Source organism: Marmota flaviventris, chromosome 11, assembly GCF_047511675.1.
Source record: "Marmota flaviventris isolate mMarFla1 chromosome 11, mMarFla1.hap1, whole genome shotgun sequence".
Lineage (NCBI taxonomy): Eukaryota > Metazoa > Chordata > Mammalia > Rodentia > Sciuridae > Marmota > Marmota flaviventris.
In genome coordinates this window covers 83,018,143-83,045,403 of record NC_092508.1, presented here as the reverse complement: position 1 = coordinate 83,045,403, position 27,261 = coordinate 83,018,143, and positions in this window count along the sequence as shown.

The following is a 27,261-nucleotide window of genomic DNA, read 5'->3' as shown; positions in this document are numbered from 1 at the left end:
CTGAAGTGTGAGGGGTAAAAATTTGTTCCCGGGATGTAGGCTCCCTCGCAATGGCATTCCTCAAAGAAATAGAAAAAGCAATCATGAAATTCATCTGGAGAAATAAAAGACCCAGAATAGCTAAAGCAGTCCTAAGCAGGAAGAGTGAAACAGGTGGTATAGCGATACCAGATTTCAAACTATACTATAGAGCAATAGTAACAAAAACAGCATGGTATTGGTACCAAAACAGGCAGGTAGACCAATGGTACAGAATAGAGGACACAGAGACCAATCCACAAAATTAAAACTACCTTATATTAGACAAAGGTGCTAAAAGCATGCAATGGAGAAAGGATAGCATCTTCAACAAATGGTGCTGGGAAAATTGGAAATCCATATGCAACAAAATGAAATTGAATCCCTTTCTCTCACCGTGCACAAAAGTTAACTCAAAATGGATCAAAGAGCTAGGAATCAAACCAGAGACTCAGCATCTAATAGAAGAAAAAGTTGGCCCTAATCTCCATCTCGTGGGGTCGGGCTCCAAATTCCTTAATAGGACACTTATAGCACAAGAGTTAAAATCAAGAATCAACAAATGGGACTTATTCAAACTAAAAAGTTTTTCCTCAGCAAGAGTACTGGGTTTTTTTAATGCATAATATAAGGTCATCTTCAAACACTGACAATTTGACTTCTTTTCCAATTTGGATGATCTTGATTTCCTTCTCTTGCCTAATTGATCTAGCTAGAACTTTCACCATGATATTGAATAAAAGTGGCAAAAGTAGGAATCCTTGTCTTGTTCCAGATCTTAGAAAGCTTCCAGTTTTTTCCCATCCAATACAATGTTAGTTGTTGACTTATTAAGAGTGGTCTTTATTGTGTTGAGTTACATTTCTTCAATACCTAATTTGTTCATCTTTTTTATCATGGAGGGATATTTAATTCTATCAAGGGCCTTTTCTGCATTGATTGAGATGGCCATATGTTTTTTGTTCTTTATCCTGTTGATATGGTCCATCACATTTATTGATTTCTTTTTTGATCAAATGATCATACAACAATAAGTTGTTTTCATGTATTTGCCATAGTTTCCAAAGTTTTTCTTATTGTCAACTTTTAGTTCTTTTGCCTAATGGTAAGAAAAGATACTAAATATTATTTCAATTTTTAAAAACTTTTGAGACTTGTTTTGTGGCCTATTATATGTGGATAAAAATGCTTCATGTGTTGATAGAATAAATGTATACACAGATGTTGAGTGTAATGTTCTGTCTAAGTCTGTTAAGTCCACATGGTCATGGGTATAATTTGACTCTGATGTTTCTTTGTTGACTATCTATCTGGATGATTTGGCCATTGAAATCAGGGAGTTAAAACCCCATCAGTATTGTATTAGAGTCCCCTGCCCTTTTAGGTCTAATTATACTTTATATATTTGGGCGCTCCAATACTGGGTTTATACATAATTAGAATTGTTATTTACTCCTGATGAATTGTCCCTGTATCATATGTAATGACTTTCTTTGTCTTTCTACTCTTTTGATTTACAATTTATATTATCTGATATTAGTATAGCTATTCCTAATTCTTTTGGCTTCTGTTTGTGGGGAGTATTTTATTCCATCCCTTCACTTTCACTCTATGTGTGTTCTTCAACATGAAGTGAAAAACCCCAATTATTTTGATTTCTTCTTAGAGTTTAGGAGACTAAATAATGAAGATGTTGAATAATTGCAACCAGATCTATGCAAGAAAGCAGCCAAGGCAGGTTTTAAAAGACTTTCTGTATATTTTATTAAACAAAGGCCCCAATGATTGACTGAATAATGAATGATTCCTATTCTTTAAGTCAAATTATACCCATGTATTATTATTCATCCATTCCTGTATCATGGACTTATGGTGGGTGGCATGTATTTCCCTATTCTTGGGTGCCATTGGCTATGTTACTTGTTTTGCTCATGGTTTGTTAACAGGTCATGAGTAGAGGCTTAAAGTATGATTAAGCACCTGTGCTGGACCTCTTGTGCTGGTATAGCCATGGAAATAAACAAATCCCAGGTGGCTGTTGGCTCTCCACTTACACTCTAGTGAAGCAGAGCTATCTAAGCTCACAGGTATGGAACATTTAGAAGTCCATCACACGTGACTGCATGAGAAGTAAATACTTAGTGTTTGCAACAGAGATTTTCACATTGAGTGTTGCATGGCACGGTCTGACTGAATCAGCTTTCTAGAGTCTCGAAATGCTGAATGACATAACTAACAAAATATTTCATACCATAAAATTTGCCATAATCTCATAGGGTAGAAAGTAGATAAATGAATGTCAACTAAAAGGGAGGAAAATAACTCTTTTATAAGGGGATACAATTGTAATCTCAAATTTGAGTTATTCTGCTTGGGAAATCTATAGAGAAAGATCTTGAATGAAGCTTATATCTCATAATTTTGAGTAATAAAGTACACTTGCACAGGGAGAGATTGACTCAGGCAGGTCTGAGATGTCCAAACTTTACTCACTTTAAATAAAGGTTTGGTCATCAACTGATACTTGGTGGCTTTTGTGCCCTTTGAATATCCTTTGAAGATGAGAGAGTATCTTTTTTTACCTGGAGCCTAGAGCCATGCCAGATATTTTATGCTGATATAAAATATTTGTAGTGGGGGCTTTGAGCCACATAATGTTAGTTTGACCTATGGATGTGTCTGAGTAACCAAGGTCATGAATACTCCCTTTTTTTACCAGTAAAATTCAGGAAAGCAAGGCTCAGGTAAATTTCCTTGGTTGACAATATCTTTTTTGTGTTGTCACATATTCAATTCTTACAATTCATAATTTTTGCTGGAAGAATTGAGTGCTGTCTATGAGACTCCAGTAGGAGAGGCCAACTGGAAATGTGCATATGGTTTTTGTAGACTCTGCCATGCTGCCTTTCATTTTTACTGATTTTAATCTATCTCCTTTCTTTATAAACCATAATCATGAGTATAACAGACTCTTTGAGTTCTGTGAATTCTAGAAAATCATTGAATATGTGGATGGTCTTGGGGACCCCTGAAAATAATAGTAATGATCTCACAAGTTCTGAGAACCCAGAATAATTGCCAGGGAAAAAATGAGTGCACCAAATGTATTTTCTAGGAACGATTACTAGAGTCAAAGTGAAGCAGTACTGGCCATCTTTGGTATGTCCTCTGAGTATAAAACACAGTTTCTATAGCCAGGTATTCCTTTTATCAGATAATATGCTATTTTAAAATATTAATTCTGAAGTAACAATAATTTTGAATTAGATAGAGTCTCTCCTGAGATTAGACAGACTTCTGGGATGATGTTGGAAATGTCTGAATCTTCTATTTACTGCTGTGCAATCTGAGCAGTCTCAAATGAGCAAAACTATCCCTTTATCCTCCTAAACTGACAGTAATATTTGAATAGCATTTGAGTTACACAAATTTGCTTGTTCATTGCTTTATAGGACAGGACCGTTCAATGAGGGCCAAACAGAGTCACACTATATATTGGATTTAGAAGTGCGACAGGCAAATTTTCTTTTTTGGGGGGGGAATATATATGTGTGTATATATATATATATATATATATATATATATATATATATATATATACACACACATATATGTGTGTGTGTGTGTGTGTGTGTGTGTGTGTATATATAAGATCTCTGTGTCAAAAGGTGCCTCATTTTAGGGCTTATAGCTCAGAATGTACGAATAGTGTACCCCAAATTTTTTCTTGTTCTAGAAGATGAAAAATTGAATATCAAGGCTTTTATAAATATTATTGGATAAATGATTTCTAACATTGAATTACACACATAGAAAGACTATAAAAACAACTAGAAAGATCAATAAGTATCAGAAAATATATGTGGCCCTTAAAGCCTAAACACTTACTATGGGGTCCTTTCCACAGTTTGCTTTAAGAAGCAGCAGTACCTGGCAGAAGAGTGCTTGCCAAAGGTGCTGTGGGTCATGACTGGACTGCAGGGTGAGGCAGCTTCTAACTTCCTAGCATTGCTTTCTTACATGAGGGTTATGCTAATGTGTCTGGGGAAAATTCATACAGCTGTACACCTCTGATATGTACCTCTCAATACAGATACCCCTAGATTTATAATGAAGTCACAACCTGATAAACCTTCCTTAACTGAAAATATTTGCACTTAACACACATGACCAAATAAATGTCCTAGCTAAGCAACACACTGAACTGAAGAGTGTTGGTTGCTCCCTCTTATGATCATGTGGCAGACTGGAAGCTGTGGTTCCTGTTGCTGTCTAGCATCTTGAGACAGCATCCTACCACATATCACCAGCCCAGATCAAATTCAAATACTGAAGGTATGTCTGTTTAACACCATCATAAAATGAAAAATTATAAGTTGGACCATCATAAATTATATATATATATATACATATATATATATATATTCATTATATATATATATATATATATATATATATATATATATATCCTGTTTATTATATTTCAAGACAAAGTTTATATGCATCTGTGTCTCTCAGCATGTGTGTTAACCACCTGCACCACTACTTTATTCTAAGCCACCTGCATCTCTCACTTGGATTATTACAATAGCTTCCTGGAGATTCTTGCTTCCCTGGAGTTGATTCTCCACACACCAGCCAAATACTTAATGAATCCATTCAAAATCCACCTGTGTCTTCTTGTCTCACTCCAGGTAAATTCTGAGGAGCTTGTTAAGACCCACCAGGCTTTATGTGATCTGGCTCCCTTCTCCTTTCCTGGATCATTGTAACCCAGCCTGAAGATCCTCCTTATCCTCACAAGTCCCAGGCATAATGTGCCTCCATATCAGTTTTTGTATTTAATACTGCTTCTTCTACCTGTAATGCTCTTTCCCTAGATATTTTAATAGCTCATATTTCACTTTATTTTTAATCTCTATTCAAATGATACCTTATCAAAGAGGACAAGTAGAGACCATGTAATTTACCTGTGCAGTTCTATTCTTTCTCGTTACTCTGTTTAATATTTATGAATTGGAACTTATCATCTGCCCTGCTCAATAAAATGAAAGTACCTTGCTATTTGTGACTTATCAGTGCCAGAGACAAATATTTATTTAATCAAGCATGAATCTGGATGTGATCATTAAGTGAGGATCCTTAGAAGCAATTTTTTAAAAAAGATTCTATTTAATCTACAAAACAAAAACAAAAACAAACAAACAAAAATCGTCGAACCTTATTAGAATACTTGCCTCTCTGTAAAGCACAGATTCCTCCTACATAGGTGTGTGACTCTGGAGGCAGACAGCCCTAGTTCCAACATTGCGTCTGCCAATTCCTAGCTGGGTGATCATGATAAATTGACATCAGCATAGCAGTTATTTCATGATGTAGCTGGAAGAATCACATGAGCAAATCCATTTAGGTCCCTTAGTTCAGACTTGGCATAACTAAAATACTCAATATATCTGAACTGTTTTACTGTTTTGGATTTTTCTAGTGCCCATGAGGTTAATTGTGAATTCCTATATTCAGCTTCTGAAAAGCTGGAGTTCTTTGGAGATTCTTTGCACTCAGAACTGGACAACTGGAAAATGTTACTGACTGTTAAAGCAGATTCTGGTTGGAAGACAGTGAGGCAGAAAACACTGGTTTACTCATTTCTATTTCAGGCAGAAGAGTTAACCAGGTTGAATCAATGATAATTCTGGAAGAAGAGTGAGTTTTAAGGGAAATGAAGAGTGCTGGTTGCTCCCTCTTATGATCATGTGCCTGACTGACTGGTGTTAGAGAAAAGCAAAGGAAAAAAATACTTTTCATTTGAATAAAGATAAACATAAAGTGAAAGTATGAGCTATAGGGAAAGAGCATTACAGGGAGATGACACAGTATTAAATATAAAGATTAATATGGAGGCACATTATGCCTGAGGCTTGTGAGGATAAATCAGGAGGACCTTCAGGCTGGGTTAAAATGATCCAGGGAAAGAGAAAGGGAACTAGATCACATAGAGCCTGGCGGGTCATAGCAGAGATATAAGGGAATTTAAAGAGAGTAAAGTATAGAATAAGTAGGCTGACCATGCAGAACAGAGTTCAGCTAACAGGAAGGAAGAAATCAGCAGCTGCATAGTCAGAAAGTCACCAACTATCAACAGACTGAGCATGGGGTGAAAGGAAGAACTGGTCTGTCTAGCAGAGAAGGTAACTATCTCCCTTGGAGAAATAATCAATATTTATTGATTACCTATACAGACAGTTTCTCAGTAATTCTGAATCAACTCTGAGCAATGAGAAGTTTTTGTTGTTGTTTTGTTTTTTTGTTTTTTTTAAGAATGGGAAGAAAAGAGTTTCTTATGTTTCTGACTAAATTATCCAGACATTATATTCTACTATTTTATAAATGCAATCCATTCTTCAAGCAATTTATTGACACCTTACTCTCCAAAGACTATAATAATAGTTTCATATGTAATAGATACATGTATAACATATTCAAAATTTATATATTAATAATTTAAATTAAAATAATTGTTTGAGATGCATGTAATTAATACATTTATCAAGAAACATCTAATTTTCTGAAATAATTTTATATTTATTATGTTTGCCTAAACATTTCAAAACTAATATCATCTTTGAACTTAGTAACATTTCAGAATAAAATTAGGGTTGGATAAAATCAAAGGGAAGAACTTATTTTTAATGTCTATGAAGAAAAATAATGAATAAAAGTCAAAATATTATTAAATCAGAGTATATGCTATGCCTAATAACATCTATTTTTAACAGTAAACTTAATTTTTTTTTTAAATTCTGCAATATGTTTTTTTCTTTCTGCCATAGAAGAAAAATGCTCCCCTTTGAATATAAAGATTTTTTATTTAAAGAGATATTATTTCAGTATCATAAATGCTGAATTTCCCAATTGCCATTCAGTTATTGAATAATTTTAAATAAAAAGGGCCAATTATCTAACATGGAACTTACTTTCTTCACAAAGTAATTTTCCATCCTATTAGTTTTATGTCACAAGTGATGCAGAACATGCTTCAAACACTATGTATCATTTCCCAGTATAGTTTATAAAAATGCAAACTAATAGTGGTTCTTCAAACCTTGATTGATTTGTTACTTATTTGCAAACAGGCATGTACATTCCAATTCAGCCACAGACTATGTTCTATACAAACTCCTTTCAAGTCTAGTTGGTTTGAAGAAAAAAAATCTTGCAATGCTCTTTTCTGAAATATGAATCTGAACCTAAATGAATTTGTCTGAGGATGTGTCCATACTAGTAACATCAAGCACAAAAACTATCTTTTCTGTCTTCCAACTGTGCCAGTGACTAAGCCATAGCACCTATGATGCTGTGTAAGCAGTAGTCTGATTTCATCCATTTTTTTTCTCATATTTTGGACATGAAATAAATTTGACATTTATACCATAAATGATTCTTGAGAGTATAACACTTTTTATGTCTGCCTTTACGTCACACACACTCACATACACAGCTGTACATATACTTAGATAATTCTATTAGGGAACATCTCTGGGAAAAAAAGGTCCCTTTTCTACAAAGTTAAAGATCAAAACCACTTTGTCAATAGCAAAAAAAGCTTAGCAGCTTTCAACTTATCTGGCCGCTATCACAAAAACCTTTGCACAGATAACCGTTTTCAGAATACAAACAGTGGATTCATCAACCAAAAAATTGTTAGTCCCAAAACACTGTTGAATAGATCTTTCAAGAAAATCTCCAGCAGAGTCAAGGCTTGTGGCTTCTGAATAGCAGGACAGCTGATAGTCAGGGTTAGTGAGCAAAAGGCTTAAGATTCCAGCATTTTTATCAGAAGTACACAGACTTTTCCCACTAATACTTTGTGAAGAAAACCAGAACACCATTCCACATGCATTTGCCTTGATACTTTTAAGTATTACATAAAAGTATATTTTAGCAGAGTTGAACACTGTCTCATTCATTTATTTAAATTTATATATTCTCAACTGAAGCTACATCTAGTATTAATTCACTGGATTTTGTATGAAGGATAAAAATTTATTTCAATTGTACATATTACAGTCATTATTTATTGAGATCCTCAAGATCCATTTCAAAACACACTGTGGTATTTATATAGGCATTATTTACATTCTATTCCTAGTTTTCTAATTGTTTCCATGACTATTGAGCCCTAAGTATTCACATGGAGTTTAAGGAAGTTGATTCAATTATTAAATTAGGCTATTGGAAATTAAAGAAGCATTGATTAGTTTTCAACAACTAACAGAGATGTTATTAATAGGCTTATTTATATTTTACTCATTGCTATGGAAGTTCAGATAGTATTCTAGCTCTCTAACCTGGTTCCATTTCAACTATTAGGCAAATGAATTTCATTATACTTGATTTAATTTTAAAAAAATGAAGATGCCCATTCATTTTGTTGTTATTTTAGAGTAAGCCTACAAAATATCTGAAAAAGCTTAGCCAATTATAATGAGGATCAAAAGTTTTAAAGTATCATGTCTAGTCATTAAATACTTACAGGATAGCATGAGATATTTTGTTTATCCCGAGTGGAAGTAATGAGAGAGCTTCCTGACTGTGGCCCATCACCAAACACAGGTCTTTGTGCTTCTCATCCCATTTATGGTTGCACTATGACCTGTTTTAGAACATAAAGAGCATCTATAAGCAAATCTGGTGCTCCTTGATAATGCTTCTCATTTCTTACCTAGTTATCCACAATTTTATTATGTTAAATTTTAAATAAATTTTCATTCTTGCCATTCATCTTTAATGATTTATTCAGCTTTATGAATTGTGAATTGAACCTAAAAAATTTACCTAACGAAGTATCACGAATTACCCAGAAATCTTGATCTTGACTCTGGAATTGAAGAGATACCGGTACCTCTTTAGACATAGTCCATAAAGAAAAGATATGCCTGATTTTGAGGAATGAGTCTGGATTCCAAAATAAAACCAAATGGGAGAAGGAGAGAGATAAATAAAAGAATAGGAATTTGCTAGTTCTTGCTAAGCCTAAAGTTGTCAATTAGACATCTGTTCTTCAAAGTCGAAACTCTAAACCGAGTTCTTATTTAACATTTGATGAGCTCTCTTTTCTTTGGACTAATAATAATAATAATAATAACTTGCCCTCGGTCTCCTTGGGAATTCCTTACTCTAAACCAACTAAAATTTAAAGTCAAGAAGTTAGCAAGATTGCTGGAGGCCAATATTATTTTTTTCGAATTATTTCTTCTACATGCCTTACCAACAATCCCATTGAAAAGAATCAATACTAAACTGATAGCATTTTTTGTGCTTGTTTCAGATTGTGTACGTGCAGAAAAAGAAGGGTTCTAATAGAGAATTGGCCCTTCCATAATAAAACAGTACTAGTCAGCATTAAGAAATTTACATGGAAGCAAGTTTCCTCATGAACGGAGCCCTGGATAAGCACACTTGTGATCAATCAAGGGGGAAATTTAGTTAACATTTTTGTAAAACATTTAAAAAAACCTTAAGTAGAGAATATTCTCAAGTAATAGCATTCCTACTCTTTGTATTTTTCTATTTTGACAGTGCTATGTCAAATCAATTACTTAATTTAGCCACAATATATTCTGTGCTACAGTTATCTCTCAGGAAAATGGCATTGATATATTCACCTTACTTGAGAATTAAGCTTCTATAACTCTCATTTTAAGGTGTCTCAAGCATTTGATTTTTAGTATTTTATAATATAATTTTAGCTTTTGTAATTTCATTTATTTTGTAATTTTTGAAATTTCAAAACTGTAGATGTTCTCATTTATATTTAAAGAGAAGGTATAATGAAGATAAAGATCTATTGAAAACAATCTGCCACTAGCTTTTGATATAAATTTTATAATGTTTAGACCACAAAACAACCTTTCCAAAGGATGCAGCTAGCTATTAAAAAATCATATTCCTAGGAAATTATAAACAACTTAGTAGCACACTAAATTGGATTCCAAAGAAATTATTTTAAGATCATCATAATAATTTTATATCCCACCCATAATCTGAATAATAGTTGATAAACATTTTCAGGATAAAATGTATATTCTGTGAACATAGAGCTGAAATACTAATAATCACAAATAATCAAACTTGGGATTGACTATCCACACAACATCGTAAACCTAGGTATTGGTGGTAATTATCTGAATTTTTTATTTTACAATTGAGATATTTTACTGACAAAGCATAAATAGAGTAATAATCTCTTTTAAAGGGACAAACAAAAATTCATAATTGGAGGAAGTCAATAAGCAATAGAGAAAAAAGTAAATATTTAAATAGCAAATTGTGTTAAATTCTGAAAACTTTCTGAAGCTAATAAATATTTCTTTATAAAAATGCTAGTACAAGTGGACTAATATGAATGAGCATTTATCTCTTAAATCCCATGTGATAAATTCATACTTTGAAGAACTACTAAGATAGGGATATCATCAAAGATCCCATATGTGATTTCCAGGAAGCAAAGCCGTTTGTTACACTATGCTAGGTCAATGTTCCAACAGTCAGATGAGATATACATAAAATTTATACAAACACTTCCATAGTCCCCAGTCAGAGGGGAATTACTAAAGCATCTCAGATTTTCATTACATTGTAACCTCAGCTTTTGTTCCCATTTTCTCTCTTGGTCAGGGAGCTGGCTCATGAGCCATGCTTTTCACAACCCCAAGTTCTTTATCCCTAAATAACCAAATCCTCAAGAGAGCAGCAGACAGCAGGAGAAGACGATTTATTTAGAGAACTATTATGTGAGGAAGAAAACAAGTTGCCATTTCCAATTTGGAACATAATTAGAAAGACAATAGCCTCCTGACTGATGGTCTTTGTTCCATTTGGATATTTATGTAGGCCAGTAATTGGAGTGTGCTTTTCTGTTCAATTTCACATTGTCTAGGAAAGGGCTTCTCATGCATGCTCCATGACTTTCTAGTTAGATTTAGAAGAAAACCTCTTGCAGCTACTGCCCTGTGCCACAGCCACACGTCACTGCCTTCTGCACAATGTCAGTTGCTGAAACCTTAGTTTTAATTTTGACAAACAGCTGAGTTAACAGGATTGTAAGAAGGAAAAGATTGCAACATAGAATTGGAGTCGTTGAAGTTTTCCTACGATGTTATGGGAAAACATTGCAAAAGTCAGCTACCCTTTTCTCTGAAAAATTAACATATATATTCTAAAATTCAAATGAAATATATATGAAGAATTCAGTCGATCACAACCAAATACAAATAAGGATCGAGGCCCATTATATTTCAAGGAGATCTTTTTGGGAGCAGAAGGAATATCTCTCTCCTTTCGCTATATAAGCAGAGAAAAATAATTTTCCTCACCCCTTGCCTGTACTCACTTTCCACCTACTCATGTGGGAAGCACCTACTGATTCTCATCACACTGCCCTATGCATAAACAAAGGAGCAGAGAAGGTTGAGACACTTATCATTTGCTATTAAGTTATTACTAAGAAATCTATCATTGATCTAAAATACCTCATACACATATTCAGGATAAAATTACTGAAGATTACTATTAAAAATAAACATATATGCTGAACAACTACTATGTCTGACACATTGATTAAATCTCACACGTAATTGGTGAGGTATTTATTACATCCTACTCTTGATAAAATGAATTTGAAATGCAACACTCAAGTATTTATACCAAGCACACAGCTACTAAGAACTTGGATTGGGCTCTTGGTCTTTCTTCTTGTTTTTTTTTTTTTCATAGCAATATACTTCCCCCAGGAAAGTTAATGCCTTAAACTTATTTACAATACCTTGATTTTACTGAATCAAACATACCAAATTCTCTGCAATGGTATCAGTTTTTTGAAATAAGAATTTTTGAGAAGTAAATGATAGTGAACTTTTTTAATTGGATAAATTTTGAAAAAATAAAAATATAACAAAAAAAACCCAGACTTTTATTTGTCCACAGGCATCTAGACCAGTGTGAGGCATGTGCCTATCAAGCAACAGGTCAGAACACACTGTGAGCCTCAGGTCAAAAACCTGTTGGTCAACAGCTCTTCCAAATATTATAGAGAGGGACTATCACTGTGATGATTCACTAGCCCTTCATGACCCAAATCTAGAATGTGATGCAACTTTATGAAAGCTATCTAGGTCATATAAGAGATCCTGAAACAATTAGAAAGATATAAAACTAGTTCTACGTTTTCTAAGCTTCATTGAATGTTAAGATCATTATCTAAGTATTGCTTTTCAAGTATTTATATGATTTGGACTTTAAAAATTGATAAGCATTTTTGTATTTGTTAGTGGATACACATATATGATTCAAAGTGGGATACAGTAACCTGTAACCAGCTATAAAGAGCTCCTGAATTTCAGTTGTTTAACATAATAAAATGTTATGTTTTTTTCCATATATTAAATGCCAAAGAGTTTAGGTTGGGGCTCTCTATCTTCATTCTGAGGCCCGAGACCATGAAGCAGCTGGTGTCTATAGCATTGCTAGTGACTGTGGAAGAGAGAGTGTGCTTAGGAAATCTTGTACTGGGTTTTGGAGCTCACAAGTTGATGTGGAATACATCATCTTGGTCACATTTCATTGTTCAAAGCAAGTTATCACATGTTCATATAATCCTCCACTTGTTCAGTGAACCAGAAATATTTGATAAAAACTGTAATGACAAAAAGTCTGCTTTTAGGGTTAACAGATATTTGATTCACACTACTTCCTGCAGGCAAATACTTTCACCATCCTTAAAGGAAACAACCCATGTCATCACCATTTCAAGCATAAAGTCCTGTATCTCTAGATAATGCCCAATGTCTCTTCATCAGTTCCAGATATAACTTCTCTTGACCAGAATTAACAAAAATATCAATTCTTCTACACAACTTTCTAAAATATATTGTATTCATAATTTAACCTTGTAATTTTGACTTTAAGTCATAGGATAAAAAAGTGGGATTTGAGCAAGCTAGGGAATGAACACACATGACCTAGTAATGGACACAGTGACGTATAGGACATAGAGAACTGGGTACCCTCCCTCGTTCTAGAGAGGTGAGCAGTTCTCTGTCATATATATATTTCACATTGAAATTACAATTTGTTGTTGCTGGGGATGGGAGGTCAGAAGTTTAAATTTGAGTAAAGAAGTGTAAAAGGATGCTGAGATAAAATATGGGGGGACTGTGCTGAATTAACAGCTGTCAGCATCACTGCTGTCCCCCTTGATGCTAGCCAGGGATGGCAGTGAGGCAATGAAGAGAAGACCAGGACCACGTGTCCTGGAATGCTTTGCCTTGTATACTTTCCTGTATAGTTAGATTCCTTTACTCATAAACACTCAGGTGAATTTTGGAAAGTGAATGGGAAGAAAATGATATGACTCACTGGAGGCAGATTCATCCAGATACACAAATAGATATAAGATGAGAAGTTCAGAGTAAACTTCAGGGTGAACTTCTGCACAATACCACTTAGATGTTATCCCCAGTTGAGAGAGATGACAAGGCTTCTTGTGAAGGACTCAGCTAGTACAGATGGCTAAGATAAATATCTGGAATTTCCTGGGGGTAGTTGAGTTTCGAAGTATCTCCAAAGATAGCCCTGAATATCTACCTTTTCCATTCTGCAGGTTGAGAGGAGTGAGTGACAGCTCCCTGCCTTCCATTTTCCTGTTTTTTCACAAATGGGAGTACCCCTAATTCTGGGGAGTAACAGAGCAGCTTCTGTTTTTCTAAAGAAACACTGATACTCTGAATGTTTCATTATTGAGTATCATGAGAAAGTTATTTGAAAGATGCTACAGACTGCATTCTGTTGATTTTCAAAATACAGATTTGTAAATTGTTAGTTAAGTATACATAAGAAGGTTTTCAGTAGCAATTGATAAAAATATCTATTTTTTTGTTCATATTGTCATTGAATTTCCAAATTTCAGTCGTTAATTGCATCATATGATCAAGAAAAATATTTTTTAGAAAGTCATCTTAAAATTTTTCATTGAATCTCTAAGAAAAGTATAATTCCCACAAAAAAAGTAATGGGTAATGTAGCTTTTGCATTGTTGTTAATTCTAGTTCATTTGAAACTCAGGGAGAAATAACATATGGTTTGAATAATAACTATTTGAATGATAATATTTTTGGGCTTCAAACCAAAATAAATAAAATCTACAAGGAATGACACAAAATTTCACTCTGAAACATAAGGAATTGTAGATGAGGGACATGCAGAATTTAAAATTATCTAGCATCTTTTACACTTTTATAAATGACATGTCTGAAAATCTAACAAGTCGCTCCCACCCCTAACAGACTATCACATCCCTATTTAGCTTCTTATTTGTCTCTGTCAGGCTGATCCATGGGTTGAGTCCCCAAGTCATCAAAATGAGACTTGGCATTGATCACTGAAATTTATGATACTTTGAAAGATCATACCTGATTAATGGCATAGCCACACTTTATGTATTTCCACAGACACATCCATTCATAGTCAGTGCTGATAGCATGTTGAAATTGTGGGAGGAACATTAGATAAATTGTAGACTGGCATAAATCCTGGGGTCTTTATCCCTTTATGATTAGAAAGCATCCACATTTCCTCAGGGAGTACCAAAGGTGCTTAAAAGCACATTTGGCCAAAGAGATGTTCTCTGTGGTAACACTCTAGCTTAATGCTGCTCCTATGACTTTAGAAATGTTTTAAAGCTATCAGGCAATTAAAACATTTAAATTCTGCTCCTGTATCATAGTACAAGTTGTATTCACTAATCATTTCCTTTGGTGCTTCTCATCCCCTTTGATCTTCTTCTTCCTCTACTAATGGGGTTTGCATGCTTGATTGAGCCTCAAGTTTTCTCATGTGCAATATGTAAACAGTTACAGTGCATCTGTTAAGAGTGTTATTTGGAGATTAAATGAGATAGTCAAATGACCTTCTTAATTCAGTGCTGGTTTTTAAATAGTTATCAATGTTACCTATTAATTTCCTCATTCAAATAGTGTCCTATGATACAAACACCAAAAAGAAGATTAAAGAGATTCAACCATAGTCAGCAAACATTGTAAACCTGTTTTCTAACTTTCCCTATTTTGGTGCCAGAATTTTTTTTGTTGTTGTTGTTTTGGGTTCCAACTTTAGAATCTATAGCCTTTTCATGGTTTTCTTATTGCATTAGTAAACTTTGGAGTTGAATGATTCTATGCACAATTCTCCTAGGGTGGTCTTTTTATCCCCTTACAACCTATCTTTGGACTAAGCTTTGTTCAGTTTATAAAATCTAAGATCACAATCCAGGGTGGTATGGCCCTGGGCAAGTAAATGAAAAATCTGAACACCTAGGAACAAAGTAAAAGTCAATTATGTGAACAGGAACAATATTTTCTTGGAAGTGATGTCCACATTCCTTGAGATTCCTTTTTATTTTTCCAATATTGGTTTCTTCATTTGTGTGTGTCTATAAAAGTTTCCCTTCCTTAAATCACGGCTTCCCACAGCAGTCTGTAGACCTCCTAGGTATCTCACATGTGGGAAACTTGAGGTCTGTGCTCACCTGTCTTCTCTGCTGCATTCCACAAAATATGAGCTCACCCTTCACAGCTGTCAAGAGCTTTTGAAGTTCTCTTCATGTATACTGTCATGCTATTAAATCGTTTTTCCATGTTATTTTCCTTACATGAACTACATTTTTTGGCCTGTAAAATTGCCAAAAACACAAAGGAATGCCTTTAACATTTTTCAAAGACCTTTACTTTTATCACACAGAAACTACAAGTCTTTGTAAGGCATACAAAATTAAAACTGGAAGTGAGAATTTGCACCTGCTAGAGATCTTAACTTCCACACCTGGCAAATTTATTTTAAGTTATCCTTTTTTTTTTCTTCAAATCAGAGATTTGTAGTTTCCACCAATAACTTCTGAACTTTGTTGCCTGATTTATTTTTTGATGATTAAAAATCAGGTTATCAAACCCTGTGAACAAAACATCTTACAGCAAAAAGGGAAACAGATGGTAATATAAGGGGGCATTTACATAGACAATACAGGCAATTAAAGGCAGAACATTTCTGATTCATGGCCTATCTTGATTGTTTTGGCAAAGGGCTAAAACATACAAATAAAATGGAGACCAGATATGATCTGAGAGGTTTTCTAGACCTGAATGCCAGGGCAGGGTTAAAAACTATGAGCCTAAATGAAGTTACTCACCTCTAAAAGTGTGTGTGTGTCTGAGTGTTTTAAATGAACGAGATTTTTCTTTAACTCCTGTAAACACAGCACAAGATCTGCTTAAGAAATTTTGTTCTGCATTCTGTCAATGACTACAAATTCCATCTCTGAAAACAGAATCTGCCAACACTGTTTAGTAGTAGTTTAAAACTGAAACTTTTTCAAATGCAGTCATCATGGTAGGCAGGAAAACAAAGCAAAACAAACAAAAAATAAATAAACAGAGTCTGAAGAGACTTGCATTCTAAATTCCATAGAATTGACTGTATTCTGCTTAGTATCTACAAGTCTCATCTTCCTCAATTTAAAAATGAAAACAATGATCATCATCTAGCAGCACTGGGGTGTTCAAGACAAAGAAAACCCTGAGTACATGTTAGTTTTCTTCTACTAGCCTTTCCCAGCTCCCATGAGGGCCCCCTACCCCCACTAATGGTTTGTCTTTTATTATATCTGGGACCTGGTCATTCAGTTATTTTCTTATTTTAATCCTCACAGTAGTTGTTTTAGCCAGGTTTTTTGCTGCTGTGACTAAACGATCTGACCAGAGCAATTTTAGAGAAGGAGAAGTTTATTTGAGGGCTCACAGTTTCAAAGTCTTAGTCCATAGAAGGCTGACTCCATTCCTCGGGGATCAAAGTGAGAGAGAACATCATGGCAGGAGAGTGTGGTGGAGGGAAGTAGCTCACATGATGATCAGAAAACAGAGAGAGAGAGAGAGACTTCACTTTCCAGATATAAAATATATACCCCATAGTCACACGTCTAGTGAACAACTTCCTTCAGCCAAACCCCACTGGCTTCCAGTTACCAGTTAATGGCATCAGGGATTAATTCACTGAATTTATTACAGGTTAAATCTATAACCCAATCATTTCTTCTCCAAACCTACTTGCATTGTCTCACATGTGAGCTGTTTAATTTCCATTTTCAGGAGAAGAAATGGGGATAAGAGGTTATATCAGTCAGGAAAAACATGCACTCTAGGAATTTCAGGCAGAATTTGAACTCAGGAATTGTTCACAAAGATGATAGGGAAACAGGACAAGCTATGTCTGGTAGCCAAGGGAATCAAAGAATTAGCAAAAGCAGGAAACTACATCTCCTCTCCCCAGACTCTGAGGTCAACTGAAAGGAAACCCAAAATCAGGACCATCATGTGGAAGCCACTTCTGGTAGTCATCCAGACAGCAGTATATGTAGCCCCTGTTGAAGGCACTGCTCATGTTGGAGCAAGAGAAATCCTGGAACATTCCCAGTAAGCACAGGGTTCAGATCTGGAATCGATATCTTTCCAAAACTTTTCCCTTTTGGTCCTAGGGACTGAATCCACAGATGAACTTTCCCACATTCCCAGCCCTTTTTTACTTTATTTTGAGACAGGTTCTCACACAGTTGTTTAGGGCCTAGCTAACTTGCTGAGGCTAACCTGGAACTTGCAATACTCCTATCTCAACCTTGTTATTTGCTCAGATTAAGGTTGTGTCACCACATTCAGCTCTCTTTTCTTATGAAATGGATACTATTTTTACATTTGGAAGGGTTTAGTAATCACATATCATGACAGAAATTCAGGGTAATATATTATGCCTTTAGCACCAGATCCATTCTTGAAAAGCCTTTCAAATAAAAAGTTTTAGCATCTTTCATCCCAGAACTTGTTGACACTGCTACCTTCAATGATTTCATCCATTCTGATGGCTTTGGATCCAAAGAAAAAAGTATTTTTTAAATGAAAGAAAGTTCAATGGGATTTTCCTATAGTTTTAAATATGACATTTTTTGCCCAATGGAATTTTTATTTTCAAACAAAAAAATCAGAAGAGTAGAAGAAACATAAAGTAGAATAATAGCTTGGCAAGACCCATTTTGCTTTTGTAATTATTTCTATGGTTGAATTACACTTTTGAAAAAAAAATATGAAGCAAATGTATTTGAAATAATGGATGATAACATTGGACTTTTGAAATGTGGTTCACACCTACTTCATTTCCGAAGCTATAATCCTGGTATAATGTGTAAAGGGATTTGCAATGAAAGAAAGCAAATCCAGTCTGTATCAATTATTCATACATTTTAATTGGCAGTGAAACTAGCAAATGTATTCAATGAGAGGTCTTTATTCCCACTAATGTAGTACATGCACAGTGGATGGAAAAAATAAAGAACTTGCTTTTCAATACTCACAACATCTCAGTATAAGAATGCTTATATATAGATAAAGTTTTCAAAGGATTTGTGGAAAACCGCTGACCAAACTACCCAAAGTACAGTTGCACTTCTGCCAGCTACAAAGAGCTGTGCTTGAACTTCATTTCACAGTTTCTGGTTTTCACAGCCTTTGGGCCAGCACAATTCATACTTGTTACTATGCTTGAAAAGATCTGTTTCAGGAACTGTTGCAGAAACAGAGAAGCTAGTACACATTATCCTAAAATGCCACTGTGTTTAACAGAAAAAAGAAGTCTGATTTCTTAAAGTTCTATGTAGAACACCATTAGTGTTTGCATAAGCACCATTACAGTGCTTTAGCATCTAGAGGATTTGAAATCCATCTAAGTGTCAATATTTTCAGGGATCTGTAGTATAACTAAACTCTCTCACGTCTTCAGATAATCTGTGAATAGAAAAGGACATTTTATAGTATATGCTTTGAAAATGATGAGAGAAACTGAATTTTGTATTGAAGGGAAGTAGCTGTTTGGTGAAAAGCATAGATAAAACTGGAAAAATATGGTATTGTCTTGAACAAGGGAGTAGTTAATTTTATTTAATTCAACATTTTCTAGGCAGCTACTGTAGTAAGCCTCACTTATTCATCTGTTTTTTTTTCTATGTTCTCTTCTGAATCTGAACAGTATGTTACGATCCTGTTTATTTGTATGTCTCTCTACTTTTATAGTAAATTTATAGGAAGCAATAACCATGTTGATAACCCCAGGACCCAACAGAAAATGGCATACTTGGTGGGGCTTAAATAAATGTTTGCTAACAGGGTAAAAACTGCTTTTACAAGTCAAAATTGATAAAGAATAGACATTGCCATTGTAGAACTTTGGTCTATTATTTTATTCGATTTTGGCAAAAATTTTCAAATGCTCATTTTTAATATTAGGAAAAACTCAGCCTCTCAAGTTTTTTAAATGAGGAGACCAAAGCGTAAAGCCATTCAGTTTGTCAGCTGCAAAATTTTAAGTAACTGAGCAGAAAACATCTGATTCCAAACAAAAATTATATTTTGAGTGTTATTAAAAATAAATTCATCATAAATATAACTCCTAAAAATGATAAGGAAAAGAAATCCTTTGGATTATATACTGATTAGTCACTTTTAAAATTTGAAAATCTAACCTTGAATGACAGGATTCTCAGTCTCTGAGAGTACCTGACAAATGGTTTTCTTGAGGAATGTTATTTTATCCACATAGGATAATGATGCTTCATTGGTGTGACTACTTGTGACTCTGGATCAGCAGTGCATCATTACAATGTCACCTTGGCAGAGCCTGGCTACTTAGTGCTGCTGTCTCCCCTGCTAGAATGCAGCTATTACTAATAGTACATACTCGAATGATGGACTATGGAGATGTCTTAGCTTCTACCTGTACACCGTATACAAACAAAGAATATTTATCTTCAAGTTGACAGCTTGCATGGGCATAACATTCCCTAAAAATTTTTATATAAAACCCAAATACCCTCCCTTATGGGATTATGGTCATATAATTTCTGTATCTTGGTGGTTTCAAAAGACCAATCCTTTATCATACTACTTGAGTCGTTTAAATATAAAAATAAAGGTAGTTGACCCATATAGAAACCCAGCTGAACAATGATATTGCTTGTGAATTTTAATAGCAGGTTTCAATGCTTTGCAAAGCCACAAACTTTCCATCCAGGGCATAATAAAAAGGGAATGTGCCTGGTGAAATGTCTCTCTGAACTACTTATTTATGAAGTTATAGATGACTTGAGTAATAAATTGTAGTTTTCCCACAGATTATGTTGGTTTGTTTAAGGCTTTATTTGAAGCTTAGAATTCATACTTGCAGTTCTTCAAACTGTCAAAAGTGTTCATATTTGCTCACTGGGCCAAAAAGAATGTATAGTTCAGAGAAGAGGAAAAAGAAAAGTCATCATCACATCTAAAATGCTAGGAGTGTTCTTAGTAAACTTAGTAATGATAGACATAGCCATTTCTTCACATGTATATGATAACACATGTCCTCATGAATATTTGAATATCATGAATCAGTATATAACCATAATTGTTAAATGGCAGATCTATCCAGAAAACCTGTAGATGAAATGATTTGCCTATCAAGAAGGGCAACCATGGAAAGGAAAAGGAGGTAGGGAAATAATATTGGAACAATCCCGGGACTCATAGTTTGAATATCATGGCTCCACTCCCAGGTTGACTGGTAAGCAACTAGATTTATGTCTTAGATAAAACCCAACCTTCTAGATCTGTTTCCCTGCATATAAAATGAGGATGATCTAATATACTATAATTTGGCATTACAAAGAAGTGTGAGGGAGGTCTTTCTCTTTATTCCAACAACCATTGAAAGTTAAAATGGGTAAAAATGCTGTAGAGTAAATACATCCGCCTAAGTATAAACCGTGACCCTCACTTTCTTACTAGATGGTTGGCCAACTCAGAACACTGCATCAGCAAAATGGGCAATGTAACAACCTCTAATTAATAGTTTGGTTGTATTAATTTAAATAAGAGAATATATATAAAAGAATATAACAGAAATAGGAAGAGTTCAATAAGCTTTAGCAGCTAATTATAGCAATAATCAGAGTAGCATCAATGGTGTACCTCAAAGTCCTGCACATAATTGGGGAGCATGAATGTCTTCAAGGCTGACAAAACTGACCTAGAACCTCATCAAAGATAGGCACATAATTCAAAAATGGAAATGGAAACTCCAAGAAAGATTACTTAGCAACAGAAACACAGATAGAAAAAGCCATTGGGAAAACATAAGCAATGACCATTTAAGCACTATTAATAGTAAGAGGAACATGAGTGCAGTTCCCTTGGACTGACCAGTTCCTCTATTGGGAACTGATATATGAATTTTGAGCACCAATGATATGAAATACTCAGAAAGTTGTTAAATGCCCACTTATTTTCTGATTCCAAAATAACCTATAACAACCTCTGATAATTTCCCTCTCATATATTTATCTATATAGAGAAAATATGATGAAGTTAACAGGAAAATGCACTCTCATTGTGAGTCAACCCTCTAATGTTCTGCATTTCTACTCAAATCTCTGTGAGCCATCAAAGCAAAAGTCAGCACTTAAGTTTGACCAAAATTTCAATATTAAAAAGGAAACATGAGTCACAAAATCAGATTCTGTATTACAATTAATTCACTTCAATACTGTTTTTTTAAGTCTTCTTAGCATTTAACCTCTCTTTTTTGATACAAAATCTGGTTTAAATGCTATTATTTTGGTTTTCTAATACAATTTAAACATTGTGCTAGTCATTAGTGTAGTAAATCTGTCCACATTACCTCTTAACTTAGCAAAAACTCTCTAAAAAACAGTATATTACTCAACGCTAAATGTTAGTCATAAAGAGAAATTTTAAAGGATATAAAAGCTTGGATATTCTGTAAGCAATTTTTTATGGTGTGGTAAGAACCTTATTAATAGGCAAAAGCAATATAAGTTCACTCTGTAAATTTATAATTGTGCAAAATTAAAATAAAGCATGTATTTAAAAATGACTTGAAGTCTTACAAGATGATGGATTGAAATAACACAAATTTATACCTTAATCCAAAGACTTAAAAATTCTGAATAAGCTATGATAAATAAAACTAAAGAAAAAGCTGACCAGGAAAGACAGAAAAAAGACAGATGCCAAAAACTCAAACTGAGAGGAGCAAAACATGCAAGGTAACATTTCATTATCAGATCCAAAATATGTAGCGAAATATAAAATCCAAAAAGAACCAGGTATAGTGGTACACTCCTGTAATCCCAGTGACTCTGGAGGTAAAGTTAGAGATATCAAAAATTCAAGGCCAGCCTCAGTAACTTAGTGAGACCCCCAACAATTTAGTGGAGCCCCATCTTGAAATTACTTTCATTTTTTAAAATTTCCTTCCTTCCTTGCTTCCTTCCTTCCTTCCTTCCTTCCTTTGTCTCCTTATTTTTTGAGACAGAGTCTCACTAAATTGCTGAGGCTGGCCTTGAACTTTTGATCTTCTTATCTTGCAATGCTCCTACCTCAGCCTCCCAAATTGATGGGATTACAGGCATGTGTTAACACTTTTGGTTCCTGTCTCAAAATTTAAAAATTAAAAAGGAATGGGGATATAATTCTGTTGGAAAGTGCCCCTGGGTTTAATCCCTCGTACCCAAAACCAAAAAGCAAAAAAGAAAACAAGCCCAGCATAACAAGAACAGGGTAGAATTATATAAACAGGACAAGAGGACAGAGTCTGGATTCCAGGAAAGTCGCAGAATTGGAATTGTAATCCCTGAATAAGACTTCAAGCATGGGAAATCTTTCTCACTTTATGAAAATATAATTAGAGAAATTTGAACCTTGGGCCCAGAAAATCCCAATAAACAAGTTTCTAAATCTGACAAGGATTGTTTCCCCCACCCCAACCCCCTCAAAACTATCTTCTTAGAAACTGAAATCATAAGACTACACTCTATATACATAAATTTCAAATTTACATTATACCAGTGATGCATAAATCCTCCAATAATTTACATAAACATTGGTACTGGACTAATTAAGCTTCAAAAGGCACTGGCAGATGTCCACTGAAAATCATCCTGAAAATCTGCTTCTATAACCTAGAGGTCATAGGACAAACACAGGGCAAGGAAGGAAGGAGGAGACAAGAACAAGTGGGGAGGAGAGGGAGGAAGGGAAAAAGAAATTCTTAAAAACAATTTCTACCACGAGGGGGAGAGAGGGTGGAACAAACAAGAGAAAAAATGCATGAAATAAAGCAATAAAAAGCATCCACAAGGGACTATGGTTGTGGCTCGGTGGTAGAGCTCTTGCCTTGTACATGTTAGGCACTGGGTTCAATCCTCAACACCACATAAAATAAATAAATAAACAAAACAAAGATATTTAAAATATACATGTTTTTTAAAAAGCATTAACAGAATAAATATATATTTTAAAAAATTTTAAGGTAAAATGGAAGGAATAAAATCCTATAAGAGGCACTGAGAATAGGAGGCTTTAAAGAAAAAAACAAATGAACGTAAAGAAATTAGAAACATGGTCACTGATAAAATCAAGAGCTTGTTGAAATATATAACAAATAAAGCTGGACTCACAGAGAATATATAAACGGGAAGTTAGATATGATTTTATTATCTAAGAAGCAAAACAGAAAGGTAAAAATAGATGATTCAAAAGAAACATGGAGGATAAAATGAGAGGACCCAAATTATATGGAATAAAAGATTTAAGAGAACAGAAAAGAATTAGTTGGGGAACAGAAAAATTTCAAAGAAATAATAATTGGTATTTTTCCAGAATTGATGAAAGAAGAATACTTGGATCAACTAAGCAAATTGAATCCTGAACCCAATAAATATATAAATCTAAAAATAGATATATTAGAGTGAAAACACAGAATCTAAAAAAGTCTTTAAGAATATAAAATTGTACATAGAAAAAAATATCAGTACATACAAAGGAAATAAAATTTTATAAGAGCTAACTTAGCAAAAATGTAAGCAGATAATATAATAATATCTTCAAAAAGCTGAGAAAAAATAGCATTAACCTAAAAGTATAAAGTTCTAAGAAAACAGATTCAAATAAAAAATGCAAAATAAAGGCATTAAATATGAAGATAATTTACCTCCCATAGACTCTGATTAAAAGGTCAATGAATACTTTTGCTTAAATGAATAAAAATTTAGAACAAAGAAACAAGATACAAGAAGCAGTCATATGATACTTCTCATTAATTTCTAGATAAATGTGTAGAATCTTAGTTAAATTTAATAATTAAGGCATTTAAATACACTTTTAGATAAATTTTGACCTAATAAATTATCTAAGTAATCAAAATTCACAATTACAAATTTAGAAGAGAATTAATCAAATTACAAAAACAAAGTTTTAGACAACAATTTCAGAGTTATTGTTTGGAATCAAATTTTCTAAGGTCTAAAAATCGTTTGAGATTTAAATCTTTTTAGAAGTAGAGATAAACTGTGGGTTCAACTTAGACATTAGTAAGAAAACTAGACATGTTAAAATTTTAAGGCCAATCATCAAAATAATTAAAATTCAATGAATAATCACCAAACAAGAAAAATGTAGAAAGGAAGAAATAAATGAATCACTAACAATCCCATGGAAGGCAGAAATTTGGAACAAACAGAAAAGGAAAACATATGGTAAAGGAAAGCACAATATTGAAAAGTAGGCCAAATATCACAGCAATCACAGTAAATTTTATCAAAATCAACCTATTAGCTACAGGACAAATTGTCAGACTGAAAACAAAAACAATAGAAATTCTGTTATAATCTGGCTATAAAATTATTCAGAATAGACTAGGCTACAGGATGATTACAAATTAACCCACAAGCTCAGTGGCTAAACTAATTGTTGTTTCTCATTCTAATGAACTTGGAAGACACTGGCTAGACTTTATCCATAAAACACAATCACTACCCCAAGGAATCCTTTTGCTCATTGGCTAGGTCTAGTCACAACCAAAATGAAGCCAGGAAAAAAATGTGGCTGGCCATAATTTGGTGAACTTATAACGTGGTGAACACACACATTTAAATATAAAGCACAAGTTTGAAAATAAAGGGATAGAATAGGATACAGCTGGCAAATCTTAATGGAGAAAGAATGCCAATGTAGTAATTTAATAACATAGAAACTGGCATGTAAGTGGGAGAAATCATTTGAGGAAAACAGAATAAGTTAATAACAAGATATAAAAATCTTTAACTAGAATTAAAAACCAGGTATGCACATAACTATAGAGTCTCAAAATACACAAAGAAAATCTTATATAAATATAAGGAAAGACCCATTTATCTGCTATCATGGAGATAAAATACATACCTCAAAAATCCATTAATAATTACATACATCAGGGCTGGGGTTGTGGCTCAGTGGTAGAGAGCTTGACTAGCATGTGTGAGGCCCTGGGTTCAATTTTCAGCACCACATATAAATAAATAAAATAAAAGTGCAACAGCAACTTCAAAAATATTTTTTAGAACTATACACATCAAAAAAGTTGGTGTGTATCCTATATAATGAAATTTTAAAAATTATCTGGGGCTAGGGCTGTCACTCAGTGGCAGGGCGCTTGTCTAGCATGTGTGAGGCACTGGGTTCAATCTTCAGCACCACATAAAAATAAACAAAGGCATTCTGTCCATTTACAACTACAAAATAAAATTTAGAAAATATAAATCTGAATGAGAGAAAGCACAGAGCATAAGTATTAGATAAGGTTTTTGTTTATTTGTTTGTTTGGGTTGTTTTGCAGTGTTGGTGATCAAACACAGGGCCTCATGCATGCCAACTAAGTGCTCTACCACTGAGCCAAAGCTTATTGCAGTTTTTTTTTTTTTTTTTTTTTTTTTTTTTATGTTGTTCATGTGCATTTATATACATGAAACCATAATTTATAGAATGTATGCTTTATCTAAGCACATAAAATTTATAAAAACTGAATATTAAAAACTCTAAACAAACTCAAATTAATAAGAAGATTAAATCCTCTTAAAAATATAATGAAGTTGGAAACAAGCAGAAAAGTCTATGAAGCACCAGCAAATTTGGAAATTAAAATCACATTTTTTCTTTATTTTTATTAGTTCCTTTTAGTTAGACATAAAATTAGGGTTTTTGTTTTAGTGGGTTTTTTGTTTGTTTGTTTGTTTGTTGTTTTATTTTTTGTAGCAGGGATTGAACCCCAGGGTACTTAACCACTAAGCCACCCCCTTGATCCATATTTGTGTTTTAGGGCCTCATTAAATTGCAGAGGCTGGCTTTGAACTTGCAATTCTCCTGCCTCAGTCTGAATATGTAGTAGAAAATATCGGAGAAACCAAAGGAAGGGTTGAACCATATAATAGAAGAATGCTTTACAAACATGGCTGGTTAAAAAATAAACTGACAATATAAGCAACAAATATAATGAATTACAAAGATGAGGATATAAAAAGTCAGGCTGAAAAATACAATGAACTTTATGAAAATGTAGGTAAATTGAATATTCTTTTAGAAAGATAAATTTTCAAAAACCATGTGGATACAGAAAGACTGAGAAGAAGTGTAACTATGGACAAAATGGAATTACAATTAAAAATTCTACCCACAAACAAGCATCCCCAATTATGACATAAGCCTTTCTTATAATACTGTCCCAGATATGGAGATTAAATTTACTCCTAACTCATTTTAATATCAAAAGAAAAAACTATTGGTATTAAAACTGGACAATGACAAAATCAGAAATCAATATTATAGGTTAATTAAAAAAGAAAGAAAAATATGCAAAAAATACTAAGTAAATGAATCAAGAGAATCAAGTCATGAAAGAACTTTTATGATTGAGTAAGGCTTATATAGTAATGAAAAGATGTTTGAATTTTAGAATTTTAATGTAATCTTTCACTTTAAGTTATCATCTGATCACACAATCAAAAGTGAAAAAGAATTTAATCAAAACAAACGCTCAGTTTTGTTCCAAAACTGATAGCAAACCAGTAACATTAAAGTTTCCCTGGATATATGACCAAAACTTATAGTAATCATTATATTCAATGGTAAAATTGTGGATTTATTTTTTTAAGTCAAAGCAAAGCAAGGGTGCTCATTATTAGTCTGTTAAATATTGTACTGCTTATAATATATAATCAAGTTAAAAAGAAGACTGAAGAATTTTTAAAAGGGACACAGTAAAGGGAAATTGCTACCATTAACAGAT